Below are 26,968 nucleotides of genomic sequence, written 5' to 3'. Positions count from 1 at the left end.
TATTAAGAGACATGAGTTACCTTTAGTCTTTGTTGAGTATGAGCAGTTCAGGGAATTAATCACATACATTTTTCTAGACTACACCCATATTACCCGAAACACACAAGTGGCGGAGATTTTGAAGTTTTACAATTTGGAGTCCTGTAGAATCCATAATTTACTTAAGTCATTTAATGGGAAGATTTCTTTGACTGACCATTATATTGATAAGGATTGGGTGTTGCATAAGAAGTTATTAAAGTTTTGCATCATGCCACCTCCACATACTGGCATCAATATTTGTGAAATGGTTTCAAAGATCTTGTTTGAATGGGGTATTGACCGGAAATTGTTTTCACTTACTTTGGATAATGCTACTTCTAATTTCAATTTTGTTGAGTTGGTGCAGAGAAATTTGAATTTGAAGAATGCTCTTATTTGTAAAGGAGAATACTTCCATAATAAGTGTTGTGCTCATATTCTCAATCTCATTGTACATGATGGACTAGAGAACATAGACGAGTCTGTGGCATTGATTCGATCTAGTATAACCTATGTGAAAAGATCACAAGCAAGGAAAGTAAAATTCTTGGATATTTATAAGCAATTGATTCTGTCTTACTTTATCGGAAAGCATTTGAGAACTTGGACTAGTGGAGGACAATTATTAAACTTGACCAAATTCTAATCAATGGTTAAAGATTGAGAATTTGATGGTTTTTTGCGTCCCTTCTATGAAATCAGTGTTTTGCTTTCTGGTTCCAAGTATCCTATAGCAAATTTGTATTTTGAAAAAGTTTGGGATTTACAAAAGTTTGTTAGAAGAGGTATCACATGGGCTTAGTTTTATTAAACCAATTGAAATGAAGAAGAAATTTGACAAATATTGGAGGAACTATAGTCCAATTTTGGCCATTGCATTGGTGTTCGATCCTCGTTACAAGCTTAGTTTTGTGAATTGGGCATTTGCTAAGCTTGCCCCTTTGGACCCAAATGCAATTGATATGGGCAACTGATGCAGATCCTAGTCTCCTCGAATTGAAGAAGCCACCCTAAACCTAGGGTTTTAGTAGGAGCCTTAGTTTAGTTGGGTTTATGTCCATACTCAGTTTTTATTTTGTGTTTTTAATTGAACCGGGTTAAATTGGTTGCATCCAATTGGTTTAATTAGTCTAATTTAAGTGAAGTGATCATATTGGCTAAGAGGTTCTTATATCCTATTGGCTACTAGGGAATTTTCTTTATTTTCAGTAGTTTAAGTTGTTTTTAAGTCATTGGGGGTAGATGAGTCTTTTCCTTTAAGTTTTTAATGTGTTTAAATTGGTCCACCTCTCCACGATTTAAGTGGGAGATTTAAATTGTAATAGATTTAGGAATAGGCCTTTTGGCCTCTTATTTAATAAGAACCGTGGGAGAGGCTCCCCCACCAGTTTATGTTTTGAAATTTCGTTGCCTGCTGCTATGAATGTTGTTGCTGCTGCTTGCTCTTTGAGAGTGTTCCTTTTGGGTAATATCAAGGACCCCTTGTGAGTCATATCAAGGGTTAGGGCTGGTGGACTCCGGCAACTCCTTGCATCTTGTAGATCGGGAGGTCCTTCTTCTTCTTCAATCAAGTCTCTTCAAGGTTGTTGTTATTGAAGTTCTTCCATTACAAGTAAGTTATTATAGAATTCTGCAAATAACCCTTCTTCTTCTTATCCTCTAACCTAGACCTACATTCCCCGATAGATTCCCATAACCCTAGCTTCATGCCTTCATCTATAATTATTACAGCCCTATTCCCTCATCAGTTTACACTCAAAATCTAACCACAGATCCATCACAGCAGACCCTCCACTCGACTGCCATCTCAGCCCCAACTTACAACTCTAAACCCTAATCCCCTCATCCCTCTAAAACCCCCAAACCCTAGGATTCCCAGATCAGTCACTTCTGCCCATCAATTCCCCTCCATATGCTGATTGAATGTTCTTCCCCCTCATTGGAAAACTCAACCAGAACCTGATCCCAAACTTCCATCTTAAAACCCTAGTTCCAGCTTAGAATCTAAAACCTAAAACCCGAAACCCTAACCCTAAATCTGCTGAGTTATAAAACCTAACCAAATCCTATTTTTTTTATATCAAAATACTCCCCTAGACCTGCTGATCGTTACCATGTATCACATTCATCCCTAACCCTAGTCTAAACCCTAGTTTTACCCTAAACAGCCCCAAATTTGCCTAATTAGCAAACAGTTCCAGAATTCTGATCTTACCTGGCTCCTATTAGGCCTTGCATATATAGGACTACATCAGCAACAATGTTAAATCTGCTTTGTATTAACTTTTTAATGAATACGAGAGTATGCAAGCAAGTGATTATGAGATTCCAGCACTATTCACTCGTATTGGGAAATCTAGAACCAGATCTGAAAGTAAATTTTACATTTCTTGCAATTTTGATTTATTTTTAAGTTGCAAGTTTCCATATTCATTGCTAGTCGTATTACTGATTCATATTTTTCAAATTCCATAGAAATTTATGCAATCCGTGATTGTTGAGACAGATAATGGAAGTAAATCTCAGCTAGATGCGTATCTAGATGAACCCAAGATCCCATTTAATGATGGTGATGATGAGTATGATGTGTTGGCTTTTTGGAAGGCGAATGGGTCAAGGTATCCAGACGTGGCTCAATTGGCTCATGATGTCTCGTAAGGTTTTGTTTAACCTATAAGTGTGGAACATTGTTGTTTTAGGTGGATGATGTATGATTTTGTTGTTAAGCTATTTGCACTTGTATTCTAGACTACCTTTGTTACGTCTATTACTCTATTTGAATGTTCTTAGGATCCCACCTTGCAGGTCATAAATAGATATTTTATAGTATATCTTCTCTTGTGATGCACATGCATAAGGGTAAGGAACATGGATTCCAAACTGGAGAAATCCGATGCAAAAAACATAAATATGCAATGCTTGTTCAATTATGTATTCATTTATCTGTTTCTTCTCATAGTTTTGCAAGTTTGACTTATTAGACGTTTAGGATCACTGGATAGGTTTGTTGTTGGAATAGAATCTGCCTTTCTTGTCTTCCTATTTTGATTGCAGGCAAGTTCACGAATTTTGGTTTTGACGGTAATAGTGAGCTTTAATAATTACGTAAACAAGAAATTCTAAGTGTTAGGCTTGAATGTTTAATGTTAAACACTCATGTGTCATCATTAGTAAGTTTATAGAACAGAGTAGGGGCTAATGAAATATTTTATGCAGACGAAAAGAGAAAGAGAAGAAAATAGGCACAAACCGAACCTAACCCGTTAACAAAAAACTTGTACCGAACCGAATCCAAACCACTGTTAACCCGTTATTATAAACCAAAACCGACACGAAACCAAACAGCACCGAAACCGAACAGTCCTTATTGGTTAGATTTCGGTTTCCCTAAAAGCCACACCGAAACGGGAAAAACTGACCCGAACCCAAACCGAACCGATTGACACCCCTACTGCAATTTGACACATGGGTAATCTAAACCATGTCCTCTATATCCAACGGTGAAATGGCATATCATCTGTCCATGTGCCAGAATAGATGTTTGTGACATTTGGGAAAATAACAAACCTTCGTGACAATATTAATACTAATGATAATAATAATACAACAACAAACTCAGTCAGCTACATGGATCCAAAAAAAAACAAAGTAGGGAAAAAAGAGTTCGAACCAAAAAGGGGAAGGAAGTATGGAAAAGAGGGGTAGAGATAGAGGTGAGAAATGAAGAAAAGAGAAAGACTAATGAAAGATATGATATAAATGTAAAGATGAAAGATAGAGGAAATAGGCACAGCCTAGCACGTCGAGAGATTCTCAACTACAGTGAATCAGCGACATGGATCCTTGCCCTCCGAGGTCAAACTTGGTACAAGACCTAGACTATGCATGTCCTTTCTTACCACTTCTCCTAAAGTCATTTTAGGTCTACCCCTACCTATTTTAGCTCCTTCAATCGGAATCAAATCACTCCTCCTTATTGAGGCGTCCCTAGGCCTCCATTGAATATGACCATACAACCTTAAACGACTCTCTTGGAGCTTGTCACTGATCGAGGCAACTCCCAAGTCTGCTCTTATATGTTCATTTCGTACTTTATCCTTCCTTGTTTTTTCCACACATCCATTTTAACATCCTCATCTCTGCTACACAAAGCTTATCAATTTGACACTTCTTAATTGTCCAACATTCTGCCTCATACATCATGGCTGGTCGAGCAACAGTACTATAGGACTTTCCTTTAAGCTTTAAAGGAATGCGTTAGTCACACAGTACTCATCTTGAATGCTCTTTGGTTATATTGTGCATGATAAGCGTAAAAAGGTAAGGCCTTAAGGCTGAACCCTGAAGTAATCCAATTTTAATTGGGAATTCCTTGCCCTGACCTCCCACAGATCACACACTAGTCACCACACCCTCGGTCATAGACTTTTTCCAGATCGATAAAGACCATATGGAGATCCATCTTGCTATCTCTATATCTTTCCGTAAGCCTCCTCAATAAGTAGATAGGTTCTGTCATGGATCTACCTGGCATAAAGCCAAATTGGTTCATCGAGATATGAGTCTCTCTTCTCAAACGTGCTTCAATAACCTTCTCCCATAGTTTCATAGTGTGACTCATTAGCTTTGTGCTTTTATAGTTATTACATCTTTGGATATCACCTTTATTTTTTAAGATTGGGACAACAATGCTTGTCCTCCATTCATCTGGCATCTTCCTAGTGTTCATAATCCTGTTGAACAAGTTGGTTAACCAATAAACCCCACCCCTCCAAGGGTTTTCCACACTTCTATCTAAATCTCATCTGAGCCTGGAGGTTTGCCTGCTTTCATCTTTCTCAAGGCTTCTTTAACTTCAGCCACACTAAACCTTCTTATATATTTATGACATGTGATGCCATGTTGAATAAAGTACTCGTTCAGATAATTTCTACCCGACCTATCTCCATTTAGTAGGTCACAAATATAATCACGATGTCCTACTCCCTTACCAACACTCTTCCATCATTACTCTTGATGCACCTCACCTGGTCAAAATCTCTACTCTTCTTTTCTCTCATCTTAGCTATCTTATATATAGCTTCTTCCCCTTCTTTATTGTTTAGGTTGGTATAAGACCCTCATACTTCTTCGCCCTAGCCAATCCCCACAATCTTCCTAGCTTCGTTTTTGGTGGTGGTGGTGGAGGTGGAGGTGGAGGTGGTGATGGTGTACCATGAGACGGGTCCTATGGGATGTAGTTGGAAGAATCCCCAGATTGCATGGAACTCTTTCCTTTATCCGAAGCCACCAGTCAGTCAATGGAAGCCTGCATGCAAGTCATCATAGTATGAAGGGAACAAACAGTTGTGGTGAGAGTATCAACACGTTTAGTGCTGGTGAGAGTATCAACACATTTAGTATCGGTGTCAATTTTTGCATCAGTTTTACTTCTACAGGAGTTGAGTTGTTGGAGAATCTCAATATTGGCCATCATAGTTAAGAATATAGATAGAGTTCCTAAATTAGTGGCCATAATAGAGTACTCAAATCAATGAGCTAATGGCAAATCCCATAAATAAACTGAATTTATGACAATAATGGCAGAATTGTAAATTAACTGAAAATCCTACTAGGGTGGCAATATAGTAATTTTTGAGAAGTTCAACTAAACACACAAGAGATTTTTACATATGGGTGAAGGGCAAGCTTGGAACCAATCAAAAATTAAGGACAAAGTGGAATTAAAGGACACTAGCGAGGTATAAAGGAAAATTAACCTTTTAAATACACTAACGCAGATGATATATGAATCAAAGGCTGGTCAAACCAACTGGATCATCACGGTTTCCGGAAGCTATGCGATCATCATTCATCACTTCTCGAATTCCGACAATCCCTCCAGGGCTGGCTGGCTGACCACTTCCCCTACTTTTCAACGGCTTTCTTCCATTCCGGCAGACAACGATTTTATATTCCTGAGCCTCTCATACTAATGACCGTGTCGCAACTGATTCGGTAAGCTACGTGTCCGGTGCACGGAAAACAGCCTTCGGTCCCCCAAACTTATTTACTCATGGCAACCTTCCGGCCGCCTAACGACCTATAACACTAGTCACTACTCCCACTGGGGCTAGGAAGTAAGCCCCACAACCCAAACCAGCGAAGAACAAATAGAATTTGCTACAAAAGCCGGCTAACGGGGGTATTCCTGCGTATGAGAACATAGTAATGGAGAAGGTAATAGACGAAATAGGATTCGTTTTGGCTAGAGTGCCCAAATCCGCTATATATTTGACACGGGTTTGCCGTAATGATGGAACTATGGCGAATGCATCTATCGTCATTGATGCATAAATAAAAATACCAATTAGTATTATAGAGTCTCCTTCGAGCCAGACAAACCTAGCCTGAAGAATGAGCACAACGAAGGGCATACCCTCCCACGCTCCGCGAAGCTCAGCCATGGGAACCGTGGTACCTTTGAGGCGCCAACTTTGAGCCCAAATGACGTTGCCAAGGTCATCCCTGCAGACGAACCCAACACTACCATAACCAACCTCTGGCTTAAGTGACCCATCAAAATTGATCTTAACCCAAGGTGGCCTTGTGGGTAGCCAAATGAAAGGGGATAATTTTGGACGAAGAATTTGAAGTTTTAAAAACAACTAGACTAGAAGGGTAATATTGGAAAAAGTGGGGTGAAAAACAAGGAAAAGAGACTTATTATCATTGAGAGAAGCATGTTCGGTTGGAAGATGTGTTTTGAGGTCGTCTTCCTCTAGCAATAAGCAAGCAGAGGAAGGAATCCAGGATATCAATGGAGAACTATGGATTGGAAGATGTGTTTTGGGGTCGTCTTCCTGTAGCAATAAGCAAGCAATGGAGGGAATCCAAGAGATCAACGAAGAACCAGGGTTCTCTAGAAAAAGGTTGATCAAAGCTACAGTGGAAGAGGGAAAGGAAGTTGAGAGGGCAGTGGGATGTTGTTGCGTGAATCGAATGCAAGGTACTAAAACTCGGAACTCGGTAGGATCTCGGTCCTTGGAAATACCGAGTCGATTCGAGATCTCACCGAGTTGGTGCATTATTTTTTTTCCTACTAGAAGGCTCAACTTGGTGGGTTTTAGACCTAATTTGGGGCTGAAACTTGCCTATTTTAGGCCATTTAAACACAATGGCACTATCAGATTTCCCGAAAACAATGTCCAAATATGAGTTTCACTAAGTGGGAAAGCAGGACAAAGTGACAAATAGTTACTTATGCTACAAACCAGGACAAACACACTTATTTATGCCTAATATCATTTAAGTAAATGCTTTTGTATTTCATTTACTTGAGATATTATTCATAAATAAGCAAATACCACCTATTTGAATCCAGTAAAAATAGTTAAAAAATCAAATTCCAAAAAGAAAAAAATTCAACCCCCCAGTTCAAGAACAAAAACTGGATTTTCGACGGTAGGTGCAATTTTCAACTTTCTAATGTTGGGGTTTTTCTCAAATCTACAAATTCCATAAATCTTAATATGATAAAACATTGCTAAAAACCAAAAGAGGGGTAAAATATTCATTTGTTTTGATGTCCAAAAAAATATTTTCATTCAGAGCGATTTTGACTGCAATCGCGCACACCGAATTAAGCTTTCCAACAAGTCCAAGATTGCTTAAATTTGATTTATATTGAATGAGTTATGTATTAGTCAAACTTAATTCGGTGTGCGCAAATGCTGTCAAAATCGCTTTGAATGAAAATATTTTTTTGGGACATCAAAACAAATGAATATTTTACCGCACTTTTGGTTTTTAGCAATGTTTTACCATATTAAGATTTATGCAATTTTTAGATTTGAGAAAAACCCTAGCAATAGAAAGTTGAAAATTGCACCTATCGCCGAAAATCCAGTTTTTGTTCTTGAACTGGGGGGTTGACTTTTTTTCCTTTTGGAATTTGATTTTTTAACTATTTTTATTGGATTCAAATAGGGGGTATTTACTTATTTATGAATAATATCGTAAGTAAATGAAAACATTTACTTAAATGATATTAGGCATAAATAAGTGTTTGTCTTGTCTGTCTTGGTTCCTGGCACAAATACATGTCTGTATACCAAGATTTTCCAGCAAGATCTCGAGATTTGGCACTCATATAAAGGACTTTGGTTAGAGATTCTCGATCGAGTTGTTGTACTTTGACAACTCGTATTCCATCTCATCTCGGGTGTTCAAAAAACCGAGAAACTCGGCAAGATCTCTCCAGCGAGTTCTCGAACTATTCGGATGGGAATAAAAAAAGAGGAGGTTGTCTCTTGGACTCGATGCCATGAAGGAAAGGAAATTGAGTTCCAGATGTTGCAGTAGGTTGGGAAATGATATTGCAGGGGGTTTGGGAAGAAGATAGTAAACAGAGAAGGGTGGTAATGTGGGAGTCAAAGGGGTAGCGTGGGGGTAATAGTTATAGGGGGAAGGGAAAAAAGGTTGTTTAGAGGAAGGGGATTGACACGAGAAGAGAGTTCAAGGTCCTTTTTCCACTTGAAAAGAGAGGGGGGGGGGGAAGGAGGTTGTTGTTGGACTCGGGACGGGTTTGAAGAGATAGAGAAGGTTGTGGTGATGTTGCAGCTGGGGATGGGGTTGGGTTGTTTCTGATGTCGTTTAATCAAAACAATAGCGAAAAAAGGAGTAGTAAAAACAGAAAAAGGAAAACAAAGAGATTGATTGGAAAGACAGGAGGAAAAACAGATAAAGGAAAACAAAGTGATTGATAGGGAGGGAGATGTGGAACTTTAAGCTCTGAAACAAAATTGATCGAGGGCCGGTCAGCGAAGAAGAGAAATCTGATTTTTGAGTCTAAGAGTTTCAGGGAGGAAAGGAGGAGGGTCACTTAGGGCAAAACCCAAATCTTGTTTATTCCATTCTGTCTTCCAATGTTGGGTACATGCAAACATATAAAGGAAAATTAACAAGATTCCGAATTAGAGGCTAGGAGTCTAGGACTAAAATTAACTTGCAAACCAACTCCAAAACTAAATAGAGTTCAAAATATAATAACTAGCCTATTACCTCCATGACAAAAAAATATCCAGACTAGTTCCAACCCCTGTTGTACAAAAAACCCGGGTTGGACTAGTTCCATCTAGGTTTGGGTTTCCAAAGTTGGTCATATTTCTCTAACCAACCAAGTGCTACAGCATCCAAATTGATGGAGGGTCGGTCAGAGAAGATGAGAAACCTGAGATTGAGTCTCAGAGTTTCAGGTGGGAAGGAGGAAGCTCAATATCACACTCCCTCAAAGCAAAAACCCAAATCTCGTCTATTCCATTGTCTTCCAACGTTGGGTACATGCAAACATATAAAAGAAAATAGAGAAAATTTCTTGGACACCCCCTGTAGTATGGCCTAATTACTTAGTCTCCCCAACGTTTGAAATAATTACTTGAACACCCCCTGCAGTTTACCATTTCTTTCTGGTAACCCTGTCCGTTAGTCAGTCACTGTTACCATGGGTTAAATATTTAATAAATACCTAAACTACCCTTGAGGTGTAGTGAAATGACATATGACAGATTTACCCCTTCTTCTTCTTCCTCCTGCAACCCCATCGCCCCTACCCCTACTGCATCGCATCTGCAACACGATTGTTCAATGCTCGTGGAATGGAAAACAAAATTGAAATAACCCTAAAAATTGATACAAAGGCTGGTTCTAAGGTTCTTGGGGATCGACTGTAACTTCAAGTCCCGACGAAGCCTGAAGTTGATTGCGATTACAAGATCCGTCGGCTAAGAAAAGAACTCCAGCGACGCTTGGAATCCATCAAATCCTTGCCTCAAAGGAGCAAACTTCTCCAATCGGACTGCTTCTCTGAGTTTCTGAAGACAAAAACCATTCTGATTTCACGACTTCTCTCTCCTCTCTCCCTGTTCCCCTATTTTCCCCTCTGTTCCCCCGATTTCTTTCTCGCTCTCTCCAAAACTAAAAACCAAAACCAGATGCAGAACTTCAGCTCAATCTTATGATACAGAGGCTGGCTGTGTTCCCCTATTTTCCCTACCTGAACTCCATTGCGCGTCAGATTTGCACCTCCATTGTTACCGCCAGGTACAGATTCAGATGTAGGGATCATACTTTGGACTGGCAATTTAGGTGAGTTAATACTTGGACTTCAGAGGCGCTAGATTAGGGCATGGAGTTCTAAAATCCCCTGTCAATTGGGTTCGTATGAGGGGTTCCATCCTTCTAAACGATTCTGATTTCCGCCATTGTTCATGATAGAGTCGTGAGGTTGAAGACTCTGGTCTTCTTCCCTCAGTTTATTGCTTTAACTTATTAATCCTCCACTTTCCATTTATATCATCCTCCTTAACTAAAATTCTGTTTTGTCCTTATTTTACTTTTGAATTAATAGTAATTCATTTGAGTCTGCATTTGAAGAAAAAGAAGAGAGTGAAACATCATCTGGGATCAGAGATCAGATGAGATTTGGAGTGAAGCAGCACTTGGGCTTTTACAAGATTGTTGCCAAAAGGAAAAGAATCAGAAATCTCTCAGATGACGAACTATCTTTTGTCACCTACAAATAGAGAAAGGGGGAGAGAGGAGCTGTTTTCATCTCTGCAGGTCCTCGCTGGCTTCACAGAGGAGGCTCGTGAGTGTTATACTATGAGGTTTCCCCAATCTCAGCTTTCCTGGGATGTTTGCATGAGGAAGAAGAAGAAGGGCAATTTGGTCATTTTCATTTTACTATTTTCTATTGAATAGGTGATAAGGTTAAAATGGACATTTCCATTTAAACACTAACAGCAGACTAACACCGTCAGGTTTCGGGGGGTGTCAAGTAATTGTTTGAAACGTTGGTAATCGTAAGCAAAATGGCCATAGTACAGGGGGTGTCCAAGTAAGTTTCTCAAGAAAATAACAAGACTCCTAATTAGACACTAGGACTGAAATTAACTTACAAACAAACTCCAAAACTAAATAGAGTACAAAATAAAATAACGAAACTATTACCTACCCAAGCAAATAAAAGACATAAAAATAACAAGACTACTTGCAACCCATGTTGGACCGGTTCCATCCGGGTTTGGGTTTCCAAAGTTGGTCATATTTGCCCAACCAACCAAGTGCTACTGCATCACCCGTTTTTGGAATGTAAGGTGAGTTGAGTGTTTGCAGACAATGTTCAAATTCTGGATCTGATGATAAAGAAGCTCAACTGAACCATGTTGATGTAAATATTTTCAAAATTTAAAGACTTCAACCATCACAGAATTTGGAGGGATTGGGCCACAGATAAATTTGGAAACCATCGTTGCCATGTAATTCTGGAAACAGCCTCCAGGAAAGCAGTGGTGAGGCTGCGTACATTATGAACCTCCAGACCCCGCAGTGGCGGGAGCCTTGTGCACTGGGTACGCCCTTTTTATAGTTGTCATGTGATTGTATATCCCCATGTACATTCCTTTGACACAGCAATGACAGAGAAACCTAAAAACAGAAAAGGGAGAGGGAGAGAATCATTGAGGGAGGAAAATAGGAGCAAGGAAGAAGGAAGCAAGGCCTACCAAGCAAGAATCTAGCCCACAGGACAAGCTTTAAGAGGATGGAATAAGAAATGCTCATCAATAATACATGAAAAATGGTTAAAGGACAGCGAGGTTTGAAATTTCGATAGAATAGGCCATTTTGACCCATCTTGAAATCAAAATATCCCATGAAAATCGTCAGAATCTGGGTTAAACTGGCCAAAATTTTGGGAAATGTGAGGAAATAAGGGGAATACCAAGAATTCTGCAATGAGACTTTAAGGGGACACTTATTCAAGCATAAATACACGTAAAAAAGATTAGGTGTTTTCCAAGGGGAAAAAAAAAACAGAAACACCCAAACTGGCAATTTGGTGTCACGCCCTACTTTGTCAGTGTAAGCATCCAAACATTGCTCCTATCTAGTAAATAAAACTTGAACCAAGAAGATAAGTTGTAGGGACTTGCCTCTTTCATGAAGTTGAAATAATGTTCATAATCCAAGATCAGAAAAGGCTGTTCTGAATTTCATTTGGAAAAAAAAATTACAACAGAAAACCTAGAAAACAAGCACAATTAGATTAAATCTCATCTCCTAGAGTGTGTAATCATTGTCATTCATGGTTCAAGATTTTAGTTTTCGCAGGTGTTTGGTACGAAACCATAGGCTACGTTTGATTGCAAGGGAAAGGAAGTAAAAAATTTCAAACCTAAAAAAGAAATTTTACTAATCTTTATCCCATGTGATTGTCTAAAATACTTAAATTTCTTACCATAATTAGTAATGACACATTTTACATATTATTTTTGTTTTACTTTTTAACCAGAAGGGAATTGGATGCAAAGTAAAGTGCAAACCAAAACTGACCTTCACGGCTTCACCTAATCTCCCCTATCCCCAAATGCAAACACCACACCCTTACCCACCTGGCCTTTGTTGATGACCTGATGATCTTCTCTAAGGCCTCCCCCTCTTCTATCTCTACCACCATGTCTTCCCTTCATCTCTTTGAGAACCTCTCTATCCTCCGCTTCAACCTCCTCAAATCCAAAATCTTTCTTTCTGGAATCCCCAAGTCTGACAAAGATGCCCTCCTGCGTCTAATTGGCTTCTCCATTGGAGCCCTCCCTATCAAATGCTTGGGCCTTCCACTCATCCCAGCCAGGCTTTCCAGTCACCACTGTACTCCCATGCTTGACAATATTCGCAAGCGACTACAGCTCTAGAAAGGCAAACTCCTCTTCTATGCTTGGCAGGCCCGAGTGCATTAGATCGGTTATCCAATCTTCTTAATCTATTGGTGTGGCATCTATGGTATCCCTAAAGCCACCATCAAAGCTATGGAAAACCTTTTCTGTGCTTCCCTCTGGAAAGGGAAAGAAGCTTCCAAATTTCTCCATCCAATTAGCTGGAAGTTCATCTGTCACCCCACATCTGAAGGGGGCATGCACATTCGTCGCATCCGCGATTCCAATACCGGGGGTATCCTGAAGCTCATTTGGAAAATCTCCTCTAGACATAACTCCGTCTAGTTCAATTGGGTTTACTCGCATCTTCTCAAAAATGATTCCATTTGGACTGTTCCCCATCCCCTCTGACTCTTTATGGGTCTAGCATAAGATTCTACTCCTTCGCCCCCTTGCCCTTAGAGCCACCCCCTCTACAATAGTAGAGGGATCATCCACCTCCCTTTGGCTTGATACCTGGTACCTTCTAGGGGTCCTTTACAATATCTTTGGCACCAGGTCGATATACTCCTCTGGCATTCCCAAATCTGCCCCCTCTCCTCCATCATTTCTCATGGCTCTTGGTCCCCCCCCCCCAACGCTCCATATCCCTATTCTCTCCAGATCTGGCCGTCCCTCCCCCCCTCCACCCCAGCTCATGTGGATAAGGTTATTTGGCTTCCATCCTCCAACGGCCTTTTTAGCTTTAGATCGGCTTGGAACTTTGTTCAAAACCATGGCCCCTTTGTCCCTTGGCACAAATTAGTCTGGGTCAAAGGCCTCATCCCTCGCCATAGCTTCCCTGTCTCTCATTCATGCATCTTCTATTTGAATGGTTCTGAGGACGTTGCCCCACCTCTTCTTTGCCCACCCCTTTACCTCCACAATCTGGGAAAAAGCCCTTTCGACCATTTGGCCTTGTTGCAGGAGACCCTTGCCCTTTGATAGAGAATGGCTCTGGTTGGACATGACTTTCCATGGCTGCACTATCTGTGACACTGTTGGAAAGCTTGTGTTTGGCTCCACTATTTACCACATCTGGACGGAGAGGGATCATAGGAGATGGACCTCTAACTCTCGGTTTCGATTTGATTTGGAAAGCCATCTCTTTTGATGTATCCTCCAAGCTCAGCTTTATCCCTCATAGGCCCATTTTTTATACCCTAGGAACAAGCATATTGTTGTATCCTGAGGTTTAGATATTTCTTCTTTGCAGCCTCCTACCTCTTCTTAGGTAGGCTTGAGGCTTTTGTTTCTCCCCCCTTTCTTTCCTCTCCTCCTTTGTATAATCCCCCCCCCCTTTCTTTTCCCCACCCCCTCCTAGGAATTTGGTAATAGAATTTTTATTCACCAAAAAAAAAAGTGGAATTTAATAGAGTTAGTGACATAGTCACATGGGGTAATGATCACCAAAGTTACTTTTTTAAGTATGAAAATTTTACTTCCCTTCCCTTTAATTCCCCTTGCAACCAAATGAAGCCATAGGCCGATATGAAACAGGACAGGGTTTCGGATGGTTTTGACATGTTTCGACCTGAACCTGGTTGAACCATATATATCATGTGCTTTATTCCCCCAATGAAAACTTGTATGTTTGATAAAGGAGGAAGTTTTGCCCAAAACTAGTACTCGTTGGCCAAAATACTTTATCTAACACCTCTTTCTTGCACTCTCCTACACAATCAACCTCGCTAAACAACGGATTTGTTGCTTGAAACTTGAAGGTAATAGTATTCTTTCCCCAAATCCAATTTTTTTTGTACAATATACTAGTAAATATGGCAGGTTTGTTGCAAGTTTTTATATGTTAGATAGAATTGTCTGATCTACGACTTCATGGAGTTGGATTATTTTTTAGGTTCTTGAATTATTTTTTTATTTTCTATTTTAAAAAATGCATTTTTCAAACCAAATCTTTTAAAATAAAATTGGAGTAATATGTGATGGATGGAGTTCAAATTAATATATGTTAGACACCGTTGGCCGATCTACAGTGTGATGGTGTAGGAATTTTTTTATAAAATTTTTGGATTTTTCAAAAGTAATTGCTAAAACCATCAACTTATAGACTCCCCTACATCAATTTAGCCTAACCCTACCATCAAACCCTAGGTTCCATTAAACCCAACCCCTAATTTGACCAAAACCCCAATTTTGACCTACCCGATTTACCAGCTTATAGCAGATCCTAGTTACTAGCTCCTAGTTGGATGTTCTTCCAATCTAGGACTACATCAAGTGGTATCAGAGCCAAATAATCCTACCTTTGGCAAAATGCTTTCTTACCTCTTTCGTACTCGTGTTCAACTACGTAACAGAAGCATAGCTATGCTATATACCGATGATGAAATAGAGGAAAGCATCGTATCCCAAGCGATAGTGGATAAGTGTGTTGAAACTGACGAGTTCCTTGACAGGGGTGTTGGCGTGTATCTCATTGCCTTTCATCTTCCTCCTAGTTTCTATGATGGTCTTTGGTGTCGAGCATTTCCATCTTCATAGCCCATCATCAAGGTGGGTAGGAGATGGTTAGAAGACCACAGAGGAAGGATTGACTGTGAAGAGATTTTAAGCAATATTATGTCTCCCTACACGTCACGTAAATATCGTATTCATGGGTTGCCTAAGGAAGAAAACAAGCAGGATAATGAACCAACATTGAGCAAGGACAAGGTGATTGCACCAATCGTTGCCAATCGAGTTGAGGATGATCCGATTGAAGGTGTACAGTTCCCAAAACAGATTCCTTTTCAAGAGACAACGTTTGTCGAAGATCATCAGGAGATCATGACGATGGATCTCTTCCACGAGCCGATTGATTTTTTGCTTCCTGACGGTTACTTTGACAGAGCTTCAGTTTGTAGATTTTGTGCAAGATGATTATGGCTTCTTTAATGATGCAAATCATTCGATGTTGATAATTCAACATTTTAAAACTCGTGGACGAGTTTTTTCTAACATCGAGGGAGTTGATGCAGAACCATGTAGATCTGGTCCAAGAGGTTGGTCCAAGACTGAAGTAACTTGGCTGTCTAAAACCAGACGCAGGTGTAGGGATTCTTCCCCTACACAAGCAGTAGTGTAGGTGTAGAGTTTTCCCCTACACCAGCATAAATCGTGGGATTAGGTTAGGGCTTGTTTATTCCTTCATTTGATTAATTACTTAGTCTTTTAATTGAAATTGTAATCCTAATTGGATTCCTAGTTTAACTTTGAATCCTAATTAGGAGTCCTAGTTTTATTTTGAGTCCTAGTTCTATTTTGAGTCCTAGTCTAAGTCTGTTTTTCTATTCAGCCATGAGGCTATATATATGTAAGAGCCCCCATGATTTGATGAATAAAAAGATATCACTTTCAGCAACAATGTTGTCTTGAGATAACCTTTCCCTTCACCCGTCTTCTTCAAAGTACTGTTCAGTCTTCTTCTAATTCTGCTTCTGGTTCTTCAAGTTCTACTTTCAAGTTGGAGACGAGACTAAATTTTTATTTAAGTTTCCCCAACAACAAGAAGCCGCCTCCAGTAACTTTCTGCAACTACAGGTGAGTTGGAAGTATTCCCCATCCCCCCCACCCCCACTTCTTCTCATACTAACTCTACAACCCCAACCCTAGTTTTCCCCTTTTATTTTCAATTTCCCATCACCCACTATTTTGTCCAGACAAAACCAGCCATTAAAAATTCACCAAACTTCATCCATAACACCCTCTTCCCATAAGGAATACTCGATCCACACTGCTGCCCATCCCCACCATTAAAATTCTAATTCCTCCATCTCAACTCAAACCCAATAAACCCTTAAACCTGCACAAACAAAACCAACCGTGAGTTCCTGACGATACTTGGACTGAACCTCACCCACACACCCAGGAATACTCGATCCAAACCCTAGATTCCATCATTATTCACTTTCCAGAAACCCGGAAACCTAACCCTAAATTGCTCCAATTTAATTCCAGCACACTTTCCACTCATTAAAACTTAACGTAACCTTCACTGATAGACTCCCCTATATCAACTTACCCTAACCCTACCATCAAACCCTAGGTTCCACAAAACCCCAACCCTAATATGACCGACACCTGAATTTTGACCTACCCGATTTACTCATTTACCAGCTCATAGCAGATCCTAGGTACTGGCTCCTAGTTGGATTATCTTCCAATCGAGGACTACATCAATAGGAGACCCCTTCAGCTGACAAGAAAAAATCTGAGTGCAATTACTGTAAGAAGAAAATTGGGGAAGATACCACTAGACTAAAGTGGCATCTTCAAGGGCTGTCCTACTGTGCCCAGTGAGATAAAGAAGGCTAGGGAAACACATCTGAGGTGCTGGGTAGAAGCTAGGAAGGAGGAGAGCAGCCAAGGAAGAGTTTGATGATGTGTGTAGAGAGGATGCCAGAGTTGGGGGAGGGGGAACATGATAGTGATAAGATAAATTAGGATGATGTACAAACAGTGGCTGAGGTTGCACAACTTAGGATGGCAAGGTTAGAGAGTAAAGAAACCTTTAGGATGGACCAGGAGAGAGTGATACAAATGGCCAGGAGAGCAGATTCATCTAAATAGGATAGAGAAGAGCTAGAGCAAGAGCCACAGCTACAAAGAAGGGGGACTTTGAGACAGAGAGAGGCAGAGATTCCATTCAGGAGCCGCCAGAATGTGAGGGACACAACCCAACCTCTAGTCCGTGACTCACTTGTTGAGATCCTTCAGCCAAATCCTGCCCTGAAGCTCAAATAGATGTGGACTAGTTTAAAGGAGAAAATGGGGGTTGCTTTCACAAAGTGGGCTTTCTACAATAGCATTCCAGCCAATGCCACTATAGGGCCATATTATAAAAACATGTTAGATAAGATAGGTAGGGTTGGTCTAGGAGTAATAGAGCTATGAGATGCGCAATGTTTACTTGCCCCACCATAAGACAGAGTTGGTGGAGTATATTGAGGAGATGAAGCCGATGTTGGAACACTATGGAGTGGCTATGATGTGTGATGGTTGGACTCGACCCACTAGATAGCCCATCATCAACTTCATGGTATATTGTGATGAGAGGATTGTGTTCCCCAAAGTAAGTTGATTCATCCAGGAAAAAAGAGGATGAAATTATATTTACAAGTTGTTGAAAGAAGTGGTGAAGAAGGCAAAGGGAAAAATTGATGAACAATCCCAAGTACAGACGCTTCTAGAGTCCATCTGAAGCCCACTGCATCGATCTCATGTTGAAGGACATGGGGAATCTGAAGATTGCGAAAGAGGTGGTGAAGAGACCAAAACAAGTAACCACCTTTGTCTACACTCATGGATTTGCCTTGCATTTTCTGAGCAAGTGTCATGGTGACTTGGTGAGGCCAGGGTCAACACGTTTTGCCACAAACTGGTGTAATCTAAAGAGCTTCAAGACGAAGAAGTCTGGACTTAGGTCCATGTTTGTTTCAGAGGATTGGTTTGACTGGGAGGGGTCTAGTAGGAGCCAAGTAACCAGGAACTTCCAAAACTGCTGGCCAATTGGGCAGAATTAGGGCTTTAGGTTAAATTCTAGGGTTAGGTTGGGGTAATGAGGGTAAGACTTAAATGGTAGTGCTAGGCAGGTTTAGGGGAAGCTAACAGTGAAGGTTTGAATGATGTTTGGGTGAAAATTTAACAAAACAGAAAATTAGGGTTAGGGTTTCGGGTTTTGGGAAAGAAGGGAGTGATGAAATTTAGGGTTTAGGGGCAAAGTTAGGGCTAGGGCTTTGGATCGAGTTTCTAGGGGTTAAGGAGAATATTCGGCCAAGGTTTGATGGTAAACTAATGGCTGGAAGTGATGGATCTGTATATTAGGGTTTTGGGGATTTAAGGAAAGATGAGGGAAACTAGGGTTTTAATGATGGGTTTAGGGCAGAAGCTAGGATCGAGTGTAGGGGAGGATGCGGGGATGTTATGGTTGAAATTTGAATGAATTTTAATGATGGACTAAGGCTGGGCAGAATATATATAAGCTAAGGGTTTAATGGATCGACGGGGATTCATGGAGGGGATGGTATTGAGGATCAATTGCGTTAGGTTAGAGGATGAGGAGAAGAAGGATTAATACTGAAACAGTAAATTACTTACTTGAATAATAGATCTTCAACAGCAGCAGCTCGAAGAAGATAGGGTCTCCCGATCTACAAGATGCAAGGAGATGAGAAGGAGATCCTCCCGGTCTACAAGACCTAAGGAGTCGATTGGAGGTCCACCAATCGCTTCACCTTGATATTACTCACAAGGCAACACTCTCAAAGGAGCAAGGCAGCAGCAGCAAAGACAGCAAGCAAAACAAAGTTTAATTTCTGAAAGCTGAATTGTGGGGGAGCCTCCCACGATTTTATTAATTTATAATATGGCCTAAGGCCCAACTCCTATTACAAATATAAATCACTCTCACACATACGTGGAAGGAGTGGAATACTTTAATTAAAAGCTAAAACTTAAAAGATTCACAATCTACCAATAGGAAATAAAAACCTAACAACCAGAAGGATTAATTCACTTAAATTGAACCATGGCAAGAACCGGTTCAATTAAAGTTTACAATTAAACTGAAAAAAAAAAACTATGGAAATAAACAAAGGCTCCAAACACTAGGCACTAATCTTAGAGCTGCTTCTTCTTCTTGCGGATGCTTGGATCTGCATCAAATGGTGGTTGCAATATGGAAGAAAATCGCCCAACCTAACCAAGATAGCAATTAAAGTGCTTTGCCAGACATGTTCTGCCACTGGGTGCGAGCTCAACTGGGGTACGTTCAACCTCGTACACTCCTAGAGGCCGAACCAATTGGGTGTAGCTTGAGGGCTTGGTTTATGTGCATTATAATATGAGATTGAGAGAGGAGCACATAAGCCTTGGAATGGAAAACGACAACAAGCCCAATCGAGTTGACCAAAATCTTCCAGCTAGAAGAGGATGAGGAGATTTCCCCTTTTTGAGTGGGTCAAGGATCGAGGTGAGCCTGTGTTAGACAAGGCTGGAGGTAAGCCCAACAGCAGGATTGCTTCGCAGATGGGTGTTAGAGTCTAGGAGTATTGACATAGATCAAAATATGAAGAAAAAATACCAAAACATTGTTCACGTGAACAGTGTCACAGCTTATATTTTCCTTGTGTGGGGATTCTTTTTAGAAGATCTTGTGCGCCCATCAAGTGGAAAAAGCTTTTATCCCAATGCTACCAAAATTTAGTTTCTATTTTCAGTTTTAGAAAGTATTTTTTATTTCATTTAGGTAACTTCTAATTTTAGTTTGTTACTAATTTTATTTTTAGGAGCTTTTATTTTGATGTATGACAACTAGATTTTATAGCAAGTTTCTATTTTTGTTTCCTTGCTTATAAGGTTGGATTCTATAAAGCCTTGGTAGTTTCTAATTTCAATTCATTGCTATTTCCTACCTTTTATTTTGTAAAGCTTAGGCCAAGCTATAAATAGGCCCCATCAGTTACACTAGAATTCAGACTTGATTAATGTAATTTCTATAGCTTGCTTGCAAGTGTTTGTCCTGGGAAAGACTTGTGTTCATCTACTGAGATAGTTGTGGGTGAGATGATGAGGAAAAGTAGTGTCGCGTTCCTCGAACGCTGCTCACACCTTCCCGACTCGGGACCATGATGGTTGTGATGGTGGTGGTGGTGATGATGGTGATAGAAAGGCAGTCTTACACGAGGAGGACCAGATGATTCAGGATCCAAAGCCAGAGCTAGATCCAAAAAGACTCACAGGGAAACTCATTTTGATCCTGCCACGCACTATGAGGATCACAGTGCAAGTACCAGGAGAGGAACACTCTGATGAATGGCACTCGGCACAGAGAGGGGAGGTAAATCTGTGCTTATAAAAAATTTTCGCAAATTCAGATTATAACAACCAACACACAGTCGTATGGTCACCCACCAATCACTACAAAGTAGTTTGGCCTACCAGTGAACCACCCACTCTGCAAGCAAGCACTTAAAATATAAAATATCAAACCACAACACAAACATATATGTGATTCGGCATAATGGCCTACATCCACGATGCAATACCCCTTCACGGGTTTCGTGCTTTGCTCAGCACACTTCTATTAAAAACTTTATTACACAGGTTCAACACAGTTCCATATGACACAGGAACCACAAGAAATACTCCCACACACCTAACTGTATCGGCACAGTAAGCTTTAAACACTAAAAATGAGTTTATATGATCAACCCAAATTCCTAACACTCAAAATTACATGAATCTCTCTCCCCAACAACACTCAAGGATAAAAACGGGAACTTGAATGAAACACTACCTTAAGAACGAAGTAGAACTACAACCATCGTCGATGCACACCTTCTGGAAATCAATAGCAATGTATGGCATGTCCTGGAAGCCTCTGACATGGATCCCAACGCATCGATCTACTCAAAAAGCCTTCTTCTCTGAGAAAATTTGAAAAGCAAATCACAGAGGCATTAAACCCTAAATCAGACTTCACCACTGCGTAGAGGACGTAAAAAAATGGGGGGTAGCATCTCTTCACGAATCCCGAAATTCGAATAGCCCAAAGTTCGATACAAAGTTTAAGTTAATCTGGGTCATTAGATCAGATCATACGTACGACCCAGATTAAAAAGAAATTCGAAATACCATCTACGGCTTTAGAAGGGAGCGAAGCACACATAAGTCGTTGGATCCCCATCTTTGATATGAGATTAAAACAGAGCCATCAGATTAGATTCTCGATCCACTAATGAGAAGACATCACTTAAGTGTACCAATTACGCATGTGCTTAATTGTGAGGTGTTCATTTGGAATCCTTTATCTAAGCCATTGATTATGATTTAGATCAACTAATCAGAACAAGAGATTCTAATTCAGATTTAAAGATCAATCTCCGCTGCACAATTGCTTGTGTTTTTGAAAAAACGATGACTCATCCGTGATCTGTACACGTGTCAGAAAAAGAGGAAATTTTTATCTCCCACTCCTTGCCATGTGGGTTTCACATCTGTACGATTAAAATTCTCATGTGATGCTCTGAAAAATTCACTAAAATTCTGCAGATAATGCATTTCAAAGAGCATAGTTTTGAAAAAAACAATTTTTTTCAAAGTATGGAGAAGCCCACCTTCTGTTTGACAAAATGCCCAAGAGTCATTGGGCTAGGCTGTTGGCCTGGTGTCTGCCTGTTGGTGCTAGGCTGGTGCCTATTGGGCTGGCTGGGCAGCATGGCTGCCATGGTTGGTGTCATGGTTGTCATTCAGCCTTGCTGGCCTAATGGGCTAGCCTAGGTGGCCATGCCACCTCACAACCCTGACATATGGCACCCCCAGGTACTGTCCACACTCTCTCCTCTTTCTCTCTTCTCTTTCTCTCTCTTCAAAAGTAACTCAAGCTTGTTGTCTCATTCCACTGACAATGATCCTGAAGCACTCTTCTGACCTTCACACACATCAACCTGTAGCTCAAATGACTGTGTGGTTTATTCACCCTTGTCGAGAAAAACTTTGTAAACATATTGGCACAAGCCACTTGCTTTTTCTCTCTCATATGCACACTTTTCAAGAGGCTCTCAAAAAGACTTCGCAGTCACTGTTGCTGAATTTCAGCTTTACTTGAAAACTTGCAACTTAACATTTCACTTTTACAAATAACCACTGTTTGGCTCAAGTAACCCTTGGAATACATCACAAACATGAATTTGAACATGTGTACCCAGTCAGAATACTTGTGGGTCCCACCAATCATCAAACCAACCTCCAAACCAAGAAAAACATTGTTTTAACTTGAATTTTCAGAATTCTTGAACTTAAAACTTGAAGAGGCAATACAGCTCGAGTTTGACCTTGAACTTGCTTGGAACATATCCAATACACTGAAATAAGAACCACCAAGAGCTCAAACCACCAAAAACCTCTCTATATTAAAAATCCATCTTTCAAGTCATTACCTCTTCAACCCTGTACATGCTTTCCATGAACTGTACACAAAACCTCCAGATCTCAGAGAGCAAAGTTGTTACACCTCAAATACAATATTTATGAGATTATGAGCATGTTCAAACAACTAAACAAAGTGGCCTACACTCACACTCATGCAATGGAGAAATATGCTATGCAAACATGAAAAATAAGCATGAATGAAACTACAATGCTACTGTGTGCTACCAACACATACCTCAAGGAGTCATTTCATCCTAAGCAGGATTGTGAAGAGTTGGAAACCCCGTGGAGAGCTATGGGCATTGTCCCTGTGAATCACCTAGCTTCCAAGAAGAATCAGGCACCCAATGTTTTTGCTTTCTACAGCTTTATTTTTTCTTTCCCTTCTATTTTATTGGCAATGCTTATATAATAAAATGTTGAATGCTCACGCATGCCTTGGGATTTTACTGCCCCTTTCATTTTCTAGGTCATGCTTTCTATCTACTCAATGGAAGCTCACATGCCGTGGGATTTTTTTGCCCCTTTCATTTTCTAGGTCATGCTTTCTGTCTTCTCATTGGAAGCTCACAAGCCATGGGGACTTGCTTTATTTATTAACTTTGAGGCTCACACGGTGTTCCTTATTCCCAACTTGCAGACAAGCTCAGCACATTCCTTACACCACTGTTGTCCACCAAGTTGCCAACAATGACAACAATGCCATTGGATCAACACACTCTAGGTCCACGCAAGAAGTTCGTACCTGAGGATGCAATTGGGACGGGAATGGATATATCGAGCTTGTCTGGCACAATGGAAGTCATAAGTTTGAAGAAGTGTAAAGGGAAGAGTAGAGGATCTGGGCATTGGCGTGCACCATCGTTTATACAAAGAGCCCCAATCCAGCACATCACGATGATAGTAGCTTCAAGACCGTCGGATTAGCATCACATGTTGGGTATGAACTATATGACAGCTATGTTGGTGGACCATCCTTCGTGAGCACCGGTTCATTTGGATATGGTGGTGACCAATTGGATATGGATTAGGTCAGGTGCTGGATCATCTTTTGTCGACAGCATCTTCGTGTATCCGACACAACCATGTATGCCGGCTCCACCTTATTTCACTCTCGGTGAGCCATTCCCAAGGTTGGGATACCTCAGACATGTTGATGATAGGGCTTATAGGTTAGCAATAATGGACTATCAGAACAATTTGGTCCAAAACATGTCATGGGATACATATGTGGTGCATTCTGAGGACCGGCTATGACATCTTCAGTGGTACACAGCTCGTGGGTTGGACCCGCCAAGAAACGCCTTGTGGAATTGAGTGGTGAGTTTTGTATCATCTATCATGTATGCTTGTTTTTCCATTCTAATAAGTCTAGTGTACAGGATCATTCAACGTACACTAGCAAATTTGGATCAACACCATAAGTACCATTTTGGGTTGTTTTTTGGGGAAATTAATTAAAGGATTAGGTTTAATATGCCAAAAATAGGCAGCATAGCAAATAATTAGAGCAAAAAAAAAAAAATTATGCGCCTCAAAATCAAGGATTCAAGTTGGCCTGGAAAAATACAAAGTTTCGACCGAGTTTCGGTTGAAACCAACTATATCACGGTTTCAAGGCTGGCCGCAACCAGGTTCAAAACCGAGATTTCGAACCTTGGTCATATTTTAGCCTTCGACCGGCATATTAGCATTTGGATGAAAGTATATATTTTCAATCCGATAGTGATACAGATATAAATATATGGGATCAAACCTTTTCCCCACACTGAGCCATCGATGTTGATCCCTTAGCATGGAGGGTAATAGAGTAGGTGTAGTAGGACACACAGGGTAGGGGGTACAAAATTACAAAAAGGACCAGAAAGCTAGATTGCCGCTTCATCATATCAAATCTCAACATCGTCTTTCCCCTCACCATCTTTTTACCTTCTGAATCCGCATAAGAAACACGTTAGGCCAAGTACCTAGAAGGCTAGAAAAACTAATTTTTGGGGTCGGACCAATCTAAAGTAGGAAATAAACACAAACCCAACACCATAAACAAAACCACTGATCATTGGCATAAAATCATAAAAGCTGATAACAAATACTTTAAATGGCTTATACAGCATGAAAGAATGGATTTCTAAAACATAGTTATCAAGACGTCTAGGCATACAAGCACCCTTTGCTGAGGACGATGCCTTGTTGCCTTGATGGTGTCACCATGATTTTTCCCCTCATCCAACACCTATGATCGCCTAGACAACGTGACAACTATGTTTTATAAGAACAAACTCCCCACCAAAGCGAATTCCTACATAAACCACAATTTCTGAATAGATGGACACTACTACAACACTAAGATTGGAAGAGCCACCAAAAATGTAAAACTCCCATCAATGAAGGCAGGATAAAGAAAATAAGCTATTTTTAATGCAAGATAACATATTTGTTCATCCAAATCCCCCTTCCCCGTGAGGAAAGAAAAACTACTGAAAATACATTGGCACTTTGCCTCTTTCCATTAATTCTCTCAAATAATATGCCGACTGAGCATGTCATGAACCACTCCATAGTTATCAAGGCGGCAAGGCGACCATGGCGTTTGAGGGCCTTCCTAAGCGCCTTGGCGATGGGGCGGCGGCAAGGCATCGCCTTGACGAACAAGGCGTTCTAGTGTTCTTTTTCTTATATAACCATTTTATTAGGCACAAATAGCATATTAATTTTTATATAATTCTACTTATATACTAAATAAATATGAAAGAATTGAAGTACATAATCAAGGAATTGCATTGCAATAGCATAATCACATAATTACAAAATCAGTGAATCACATAAATCACATAATTACAAAATCAATGAATCACATAATTACTTACTCACATAATGACAGAATTACAGACTCACACAATCACAGAATAAATAGTTACATAATCACAGATTGCATAACTTATAATAACAGTAAACAGATGCATTTCATAAATTATACTAAGAAATGCAAAATTTACATTGAATCACAGAAATTACAGCAGCAGCCAAAGCCACCAGCCACCACTAGCAGAAGCCAGCCATAGAAGAAGGTATAGGAGAATAAGAAGAATAAAAAAAAAAAGTAGAAGACGGTCGGAAAAGGAAAAAAGGAGGAGGAAGAAGCTAGAAGAATAAAAGGAAAAAATGCAGCTGCCAAAGCCACCAGCCTAGCAGAAGCCAGCCATAGAAGAAGAAAGGAACAAAAATGCACGGGTTTCAGACCGTTCAAGTAGAAACAGGGTTTTCTTTTCAAAAGAAAAAGAAAAGAAACCAAAAAGAAAACAGAAATAGGAGGAGGATGGAAGAAGTAGAGGAACAAAAGAAACCAGGAAAAGAAAACAGAAAAAGGAGGACAACGACGGAAGAACCAGAAGGAGAAAAGCAGCCAAAAGAAGAAGAAAAAGAAGAATAGGAGAAAGAAAGTCGAAACATACCAGAAGAACTTGTTCACAGCGAACAGCACCAGCGGAAGCGGCATCTGCTTCGGCATCTGCAGCGTCGTCGGCAGCAGCAACGAGAGAACCCTTCTTTCTCTTTATCTTTTTCTTTTCCCCATCCCTTCTTTCTATTCATCTTCAAATCGATCCCTCTTTTTTTATGAAATCTTCGATCCCTCCTTTATCCATGATATGATTAAATGTATCTGGAGTATATCTAATGTGGTATACAATCAAATCTAAATGCTAAAAAGGGTATCATTCCTTTTATACAAAAGTACGAAATGATTTAGTGCATCTACAATGTATTGAAGCTACATGCTCATCCAAAAAACACATTAGAAAAAGCATCAAATTACTGATAAAGTAAAAAAAAAAAGTTTAATAGGCGACGCCCAAGGACCTTAGGCGTCCCAAGGCGCCCAAGGCGATGCCCAGAGTCCCAAGGCGCCCACCTTATTGACATAATGAAAGGCGTCCTACCGCCCAGCCCTCAAAAAACCGCCTGGACGCCTTGATAACTATGAACCACTCTATGTGGCAATAGAAAATAAGCCCCCCGAAATTATATCAACTCAACTAAATAAGGCATTGTCCATAGAGGCTAAACTTCCTGAGATGCAATGCAAACACTTATTGTATACCTTGAAAATGATAAAAAGAACCTGGTTTGGAATACAGAAGCTCCAGACTTTCCTATGATCCACAAGATCAAAACAAATATCCTTCCCAATATGCTTGATGAGATCCTCATTTCGTGCAACCTGTAGGTACGAAACAACTACTTTAGCAACAAAAGCAAGCAGTTCACCAATTCTAACTCTGGGTAGA

General features: G+C 40.2%; 1 pseudogene; it reads right to left on the bottom strand.

Annotated features, from left to right (window-relative positions):
• The window catches only part of LOC122655890, a 93,006-nt pseudogene that overhangs the window by 26,583 nt on the left and 39,455 nt on the right, over positions 1 to 26,968 (bottom strand).

Source organism: Telopea speciosissima, chromosome 1 (genome assembly GCF_018873765.1).
Source record: "Telopea speciosissima isolate NSW1024214 ecotype Mountain lineage chromosome 1, Tspe_v1, whole genome shotgun sequence".
Taxonomy (NCBI): Eukaryota; Viridiplantae; Streptophyta; class Magnoliopsida; order Proteales; family Proteaceae; genus Telopea; species Telopea speciosissima.
Note: the sequence above shows the minus strand (reverse complement) of the source record. Positions and strands in the feature narration are given on the sequence as shown.